The following is an 8,528-nucleotide window of genomic DNA, read 5'->3' on the forward strand; positions in this document are numbered from 1 at the left end:
GCTTAATGGATAGAGCATAAATCTGTGTAAGGAAGATTTACTGTGATCTCACTGCTCTTCTTTTGCCTGGGATCCCTTGGGCTATCACTAAGCCTATCAGTGCTGCAGTTGCTCTGACTTATATATAGGGGAGAGAGTAAACTTATTGCTCCAGCTCCGTTTTAGCGCTGTGTTCCTGAGCAAATGTCTCATACAAACCCCATCCATAAATAACCATTTACATTTATTTAAAGGGCGTTGAGGTATACGGTGGAATAAAGGCAGTATTATTCATGCTCCGTGCTGTGGTTCCTAATGGTAGTTTACACGCTGATATGACCTACAAAGCTTGTTGTTTCGTGCCTGCAGTGCTCTGATGTTGTTCTTACCCTGAGGGGTCAGAAATGACAAGAATAAACGATCATGACGGGTGTCTTGCAAATCCCCGTTCCCTTGCCTTGGAAGTGTCCTTGCAAGGGAGCAGCTCGGTGACATTGCTGGCGCAGGCAGGGGGGGAGGCAGTGTGTTTGTCCGGCCGTGGGAGGCGAACGGGGCGGCCTTCGTGTGAGACGCGAGGGCAGATGGATTTATCCGTATTCCCATTTCACCTTCTCCCCGAAGCACAGGGATGCGGCTGGGGCTGGGTAGGGGGGTTGGCCCGAGCCCAACACAGCCAGGACCCCCCCAGGAAAACACCGGCAGAGGTGGCTGGAGCGAGTGGGGTTAGCCACGGACCCTGGAGCTTAGGGAGTAGCCGAAAGAGGGGTGCAGGACTCCGCAGCCTGCTTCTGCCCGATGAAGGAATGAGTCAGCCCTGCTGGGACAGCAGCTCCTGGCTCCAGCCAGCCTGGGCGCTCGGACGGCAGCTCATTAACCCAGCCCTCCAGCACTTGCTCTGCTGGCCTTGACACTGTCCTTCTTAATAGCTCCCTCTTCTTGTCTTCTTTCTTGTTTTTTTTAATAAAGGTAAATTAGCTGTATGGATATGCAGGAACATGAATCAAAAGAATTCAGCTGACTCGAACGTACCATTTTTAGAGAGATGTGCTAAAGCACCAGGATGTGATGGATGCAGCATGCTCAGAAAACACCTGAGGACAAAAACTGCTTCTAAGGCAACTCACCACAGCTTCCCAAAATCTGATTGCATAGGGGGAAAAAAAATAAATAATCAAGCTTCGGAATACATAAACTCAGTTGAACCGTACAGGGAGATGGTACCAGCAAGAAGCAAATCAATTTCCGAAGGCTGCAGAGAAATTTCACTGATTTGGATCTTCAGAGCAAGGCTGGCTTCACTTAAAAGAGTTATGTTTCACCTGAAATATTTAACACTGTATCTAAAGAGCGCACCAAAAATCTCCTTACGAGGTCATTCTAGAGGAACCTTGGGCTCATGCAATGCTTTTGATGGGTTAACTCAGAAATCTGTTTAATTTTTAAAAAAAACAACAGCATTGGTAGGGTAAGACTCTGGCCTCTGTCGCAAGGAAGCAAAAATTACCACGTAATTAATGCTGGGCTGCTTTTGGGACACGTGCTGATAGATCTGTTGTTAGGAGGGAGATGTTTCCATGGCAAAACCATCATCCTAAATGGCACTGTAACTCAGCGGAGATGCAGCGATGGCCCCAGGGACCGTCTTCCCGGTCTGTTCCGAGCATCCTTCCAGAGGCGGTGGGAGCACGATGGCAGGAGGGATCGGGGCAGCTCGCGGTGACGCTCCCCACACCGTGCCGCTGCCGCTGCACCAGGGCTTTGCGGCAGGGCGCTCTGCTCAGTGTTTTTCAGTCCTTTCTGACTTTAAAAGAAAACTACAACAAAAAACGAGCTTGAAATAGCTCATTTTATCTCACCAGACAAATAACTTGCTTTGAGCATCATTGTCACTCAGGCTAAATTACTTTTAGATGTTTTTAATGACTGGGTAACATTTTTCAGCTGCTCATTCTGCGGCACCCTGCTGAGGGAGAGTCCATCTGTAAAGACCAAGGACTCTGATATCGTGGTTGTACTTCCTGACATTCGTTCGGCTTTATTATTTGATATGTGATTCCCTGTGGTAGAGATGTTTTCAGCTAAATTTATAGCTATAAGCTCTTTTCTTTGCATAAGGGGACCTGTTTCCAAACGGGGCTGGGAGACTGGCTATGCGTGGAGCAGCGGGAGGTCAGGGATGTAGAGGAGAAACTCTGGGAGATTGAAGGTGACAGTCCAAATCCTATCTGCGCTAAGGTTGATGTTACCATAGGGCTGGAGGGATTTTAACATGTCATTTGTTACCCCTGCCTTTCATTTCACTTGTCATGCGTGGCACGGAGAGCCGTGACTTGCAAAACGATCCCAACAGAGACATGGTTTGCAACATCAGCTACGCTGGTCTCCCAAATCCTTCTTTCCGAGGTAGGCACAGCTTTCGCATTCATTCCCGAGGGTAGCTTTTAAGCCACTCGCCTTCACCATCTCCGGGTTTTGCAGCGCTTCAAGGAGATGTATTTTTAAATCCGAGCTCATAAATTTTGGAAGCTCCTCTCCTTCCCCCACCCCCTCGCCCCTATCAAAGTGTCAGAGCCGAAGAAAAACCGTGAGAGTGATGGATGCGCCCGGCTCTGCTTGCCAGCGCTCTGCCTGTGCGCAGGGGGTTATTTACTGCACTGCTCGGGTTGTTTCTTCTTTGGTGGCGGTGATGGCAGCACTGGGAAGGAGGTGATGCCTGGGACGGAGAGGCACCACGGGTCAGCCTTCGGGCTGGAGCAAGGCAGGGCTGGGGAGAGGTCACTCAGGCACGGGGGCTCAGATGGCCAAACGGCAAAGCCATGGGGATGTGGATCCTGGCCCAGGGGGTGGGTGCTGGGGGCCGTTACACCCTCCTGGCTTTAGCTCTGGGGGTGTGGGTTAGCTCACCCAAAAGGGCAGCTCTTAAAAGGCACCGGTGTTGCCCCAGGCCCCGTGCATCCCCAGGGCTGTGTGTTGCCGCTGTTGGCAGTGTGAGTCAGGGACCCGACCAGCCATGCTGGGGAGAACCCCATGCTCCCTGGCCAGACTTGAGCCCGCCTGCTTTTACTGGGAGCAGCTGGGAAGGGCGGAGGGGTTGCCTATGTCCAGCCGAGCCAGCCGCTTCTCCCAGGGCTGGAGCCACGTGTCACCTCCTGGGGCTGGAGCTGCGGCTCTGCCCTGTCCCTGCCTGCAGCCATCCCGGTCCTGCTCCTGCCCCAGAGCCGGGATGAGACCCCGTGTCGGGCCCCGAAACGCCACCCTTGCCTCTCCAGCGGTTGCTGGTGTTTGCCCCCCGTGCTGCAGGAGCATCCCAAAGCAGCCCTGGCCAATTGAAAGGCAGGGCAGGAGCCTGCCCCCCCCCCAGTCTCACCAGCCCTTCCCCGCAGGTGTGCTGCCGACAGATCCCGAGCCAGGAAGATGCTTTCTGCCAGCTCGGAGAGGTTTGCAGACGAGCAAACCAAACCCCGCTGGCTGCCCGTGTGAGCACCTGTCCTCTGTGAACTCCCGCGTGTCTCTCGCAGACGGGCTTGTGGGAACAGATCGGAGGCTGCTGTGACTCAGCTGCTTCTCCCCTGAGAAAATCTGCCCTGGCACCACATTCGGCTCCATGGTTGGGGCTGCTGGCACCTGGCAGCCTTCATCAACAAATGGCCTTGGGCAAAACATCCCAATTTCCACTGCCAAACACTTACAGGGGAGAAATCCAGCATCTGATCTTGTGGGAAGTCGGGGCAGCAGCTCTGCTGCTGTACTGAGCTGGGGGAAAAGTCTCGTCCCTACCTGAAACCGAGCCCTGGGCTGGAGCGGCTGCAGCATGGGCTGGCTGTTCAGCTGCCTTCTGGCCTGCCCCTGCCTTTTTCCAGCTCCTTATAACTTTCTCAGACAAATTCTTCTGCAATTGTAATTTTCCTTGCTGGCTCTCAGCCCGAAGAAACAGTGGTTTGGAAAGTTTGCTCAATGACTCGAAGGGAAGAGGCTCCCGAGCCTTTCATACTCTGTGCCCACTGGAATATTTTTCTTTCCCCGGGGCTAATCTGTGGAGCATCACGCTTGGCTTGATGAGTCCATGACGCTCTCAAGAAACAAAGCCAAGCCTGGCAAGCGTGCGCTTAGCTGCTGGGAAGCCCTGAGTGCCGCTGCCGGGCTCCAGGCATCACCAGTGTGTCTTTTCTGCTCCTCTGCTTCATGCAGCGCTGCCAGCCTGGAGCCTGGGCAGGCTGGTCCTGGGGCAGGCAGAGGGGACCGCCAAGATGGCAGATGCTGGAGCAGTGAGACTGACCCTGTGGCACGGGGCTGGCATGCTCCCCGCTGGCTTTTCTTCCACGGAGGCAGGCAAAGGGGTGACGCCAGTCTTGCAGCATAGTTGGGGGATGGAGAGGCCCAGGGAAAGGTTGGTTTGGTCGTTGTTGCTTTCTCGTGTCGAAAGGGAAAAGTACCCATTTTTCCGCCGGTGGTTTTGACGTTATAACACGCCTCTCGGCATGGTGCGGGCTGGCATGGCTTTAGCGTGAGTTTCACAACTCTTTTGTGGGTTTCATAAATCCCCAGCTCCTGGAGTGCTGTGATTTTGTAACTCCTAGCTGGCTTTCAAACCAGTCTGGAGAGCAGCTTGAAATGGTTGGCTGCCCGCTGCCCCTCAGACCGCAGAGGTTGGCAAACCAAATCCCAGGCACTGGGGTTTTATCTCACTTCTCTTGCCCAGGGACAGGCAGGCTGCCCGCACTGCTGGGGAGGAGCCAGACCTGCCTCGGGAAGCAGTTTCCTACCAAAGGCTGCAGATCCTTGTCAGCCCCGTGGGTTCAATAGGCACTGACACCCCATCGGTGCCGCACCCCATCACTGGGAGCTTTGCGACGTGCTGCTGCCATGGTGTGCACCCCTGCCAGCGTATTTCCCATTTAATGCTGGTTGTTATTTGATCCTGCTGAGCTGTTTGCATTTAGGCCGCTGTGATCCATAATGAAATCGTCTTCCCAGCAAAACCTGGTTCCTAGTGGTGTGAGCAGGGGCACACAGCAGTGGGGAGGGTGGGGGTCCCCTGCCAGTCACCCAGGACACCCCCGTGAACAGGGCATCCCCTATGGTCCTGGCCATGTGGGATGAACTTGGGAGGGGACAAGGGGGCTGGAGGAGATGGAGCCTGGGGGCTGGCATGTTTCGGGGCTGCAGGCAGGGTGGGGGTCCCTTGGGGCACAGGGTGGCAGTGGGTGCTGAGATACAACCAAACCAGATAATGCTTCATCCCCAGCAGAGCCTGAGGCACAGCAGTGTTGTGTATTAAGCAACTTCATGCATGTCATCTTGTGCTGTGATGGGGTCCCCCATGTCCCCCCAGGAAGGCTGCAGGCTGGCAGCGGCTGGAGAAATGTCTCTGGCTGGGGGTCCGGCAGGGAGCCTCTGGCAGCGCTGCCGCCCCGGGTGCTGAGCTGCAACCTGAGCACGTGCAGGTCGCTGGCTCCCAGGCTCGGGGTGAGCGCAGCATGTGCGCTGGGAGAGCTGATCCGCACTAATCCCATCAATATTTCACGGCGCTGTGGCCCTGTTATAATTCCTCGTGTCATCTGGGATGCCGGCTGGGACGGGGGTGCGGTGCCAAGTGAAACGTGAGAGCTGCTGCAGCTTCGCCCTGGCTCCTTGGGCATCGGAGGGGCAAAAGGGGCTGTCCGCAGGTGTTCCTACCCGCTGCTGTGGGTAGGGTTTTCTAGCAGAGACGGGCAAACCAGAACATGGCGGCTGGTCGTGGGCATCCGCCTGGCTTTGCCATGTGCCGGAGCAGTGGGGCTGTGCTGTGACGGGCAGCTGCCCCCACAGGCAAGGGCCAGCTGGCTCTGGTGTGGACGGGGCTGTCCCGTGGGACAAACCCGCTCTGCCCAGCCCTCTCTCCGTGGGACGCGGTGTTTTAAGTGACAACAAAAAGACATTAAACAGTAACCAGACTCTGGGCTGGTGATCAGGGCACTAAAGCGTCTCCTTTTCCTAAAGGCCGTTTAGATTAATGGGGAGAAGAGAGGATGAGGGCTCTCATCTCCTCACGTGGCTGTGGGAAGGGCGGTTTCCCAAGGCACTGTGGCACAATACGAAGTGTTCCCTGCTCCGGGCTGTCCCCTAGGCTGGGATGGGGGCTGCAGGGCAGCTCTGATGGGAAATTCTCCTTCCACCACCTTGCTGGCTCTGTGCTGAAGTTGGAGCACAAACAAGACCCCTGCTCGACAGAGCCTTTCTGTGGGGAAAGGGACACCGGCATGGGAGACGATCGGGTCTGGTTCAGCTGATGCCGTAGACATCCCACTCTGGCTCTTGGGAAAGCCGTGCAAATAAGAGCAAGGCCCTGGCCTTCAACCTCGTGGGGCCCTAAATTCCTTCAGTTAATCTCATGGGGGCAGCAGAGCAGGCGAAGGCTCTGAAAATAGATCTGTTTCCAGCTGCCGATGACTCGTGTTAATTAATTAAAGCCTCGCAAGCTCAGGCCTGTAAATACGCAGTGCCGAACACGATGGGCTCTGCTCGCTCTTTGCTCATGCACTAATTACCCCGCTGCGAGGCCAGGAGCTAACGCAGCTCCAATTTGTGCTGGGTTCGGCTTGCAGCCACGTGGGAGGGCGCCTGCCTCTGCTGCCCGCACGGGCAGGGAGTATTGCTGCCGGATGGGACGTGCACAGCGCCCTGGAGAGGGAGGGAGTCTTGGGCAGCCCTGTCCCAGCCCTGGCACCCCCTTCCGCAGTGCTCATGGACCAGTTCTTCCCATAACCGGCCCCGCAGCCTCCAGCTGCAACTCTGTTACAGCAGGGGATGGGATTAGGAGCATATGTGGGGGACTGGCTGCCTCACAGCACCCAAACCCCCAATCCCTGGGTAAGACAGGCTGGCCAAAAGCATTCCTGCCTTGCAGGCAGCGCCTGCTGCTTCAGCCTGCCCTCCCGCTGCCCGAGCAGCGCTCCGGGTCTGGCCAGGCAGGGCTGCAGGTGAGCCCGGCTCCTGGTACATGGGCATCCCACTTCCGCAGGGTGGGTGGAGAGGCGTGGTGAGGCGTGGAAGAGACGCTGGGGTTTTGCCCAAGGACAGGAGAAAATGGTGATTAGCTGCTGGAGCATACAAGAGGTGAGGGAGGGAGGACAGGGAGTGCTGGAGGAGGTGGGTAGCGTCTCTGCTCTGTTCTCTCAGGATCCCTGGGAGTGGGGACAGTGAAGAGGTCCCAGCATCTCGTGCCGGATGACGGGATGGTGGCTGCTTGGTGAGCGTGTGCGAGGGGGATGGGAGCCACCCCATCTGCAGGAGTGCCCAGCCCAGATGGGTCCCTCCTTCATTGAGACCTGTCAGTGCATGGGGGACTGGGGGAGTTCAAGCCTTCGCTGCTCGCCCCCACCCACAGTGTTTTTGAGAGGCAGGACCCTGGCACTTAGGGACCCTGAGAGTGGTATGTCAGTCGGGCTCCCCACAGGAGCACCCTGCTGTCATTCCCAGGTAAAAGGTCCAGGTGATGGGGAGGGCTCAGCCAGTGCTGACCCCCATCCCCAAATGATGCTGAGCAACTTCATCACAACCCACTCAGCACTAAGCCCTGCTGTGGGTCCAGATCTGGGTGTGCAGGGCCAGGGGGACCCTTGTCCCCTTCCTGGAGACCTCTCTCCTCGTGGGAGACTAGTGTGGAGCAGAAGGGATGAGCCAGGACTCAAGGGTGCTGGTGCTGGGACTGGGCACCGCACGGCTTTGTAACCATGGGCTAGCAGCACCTGGCCACCCCACCAGCTTTGAGAGCTGTAATCCAGCGTGTGCAGGTACAGCATCTCCCCACCTCCCACTCCAGCTGATTTCCAATTGCCCTAGATCCAACCTGCTGATTACATACAGCGCTCAGGGTTTTTCTTTTGGGAGGCCTGCCGCCTCCTGCGACGGGTGAGGAGGGAGGGTTGGCCAGGCGCTGAAAGCTTGCGAAAGAAAAGCAAACACAGGCCTGAACCTGGCAGCTCCTGCCTGTGGGGAGGAGCCACAGAAGCCACCCAAGGCAAAAGGCTCCACACAGGGCTGTAGAGAAACCATTACCTGCCTGTGTTTCCAAACAACCTTCCACCGTGGGTAAATGCAGACTAAATGGGGAGGCACGTGTTAGAGGAGGGTGAAGATAGGGCACGGTGCTTCGGTCAGGTGTGTGATGTGGGGTGCGAGCAGCTGGGGTGGGTTCAGGGAGCGAGGAGCCTTGGCAGGTACCGCAGCACCAGCTGGGTGGCTGTGGTGTGATGACACCACATGTGCTGCGTTGGCAGAGCGGGATGATGCTTATCTGCATTCAGTAATGCTTTTTTATAGTCACAAGCCCAAATTACCAGCCCTTTACCACCTGTCCTCACCAGGGACTTGAACACAGGCTGTACAACCCAAACTGCCCGTGCTGAGCGACTCCCCCGGGCCGGTGCTGATCGTCCCCGGGGCCGAGGGGGTTGCACGGCGGCGTCTCTGCGTGCCGTGGCTGTGCTGAAGGGAACTCTGCCGTCCGCCTCACAGTGTTTGCTGGGGAGACCCGGCGCAGGCAGGGGTAGCCCGGCCCCGGCTCCCCT

Source organism: Grus americana, chromosome 7 (assembly GCF_028858705.1).
Source record: "Grus americana isolate bGruAme1 chromosome 7, bGruAme1.mat, whole genome shotgun sequence".
NCBI classification, from domain to species: Eukaryota; Metazoa; Chordata; class Aves; order Gruiformes; family Gruidae; genus Grus; species Grus americana.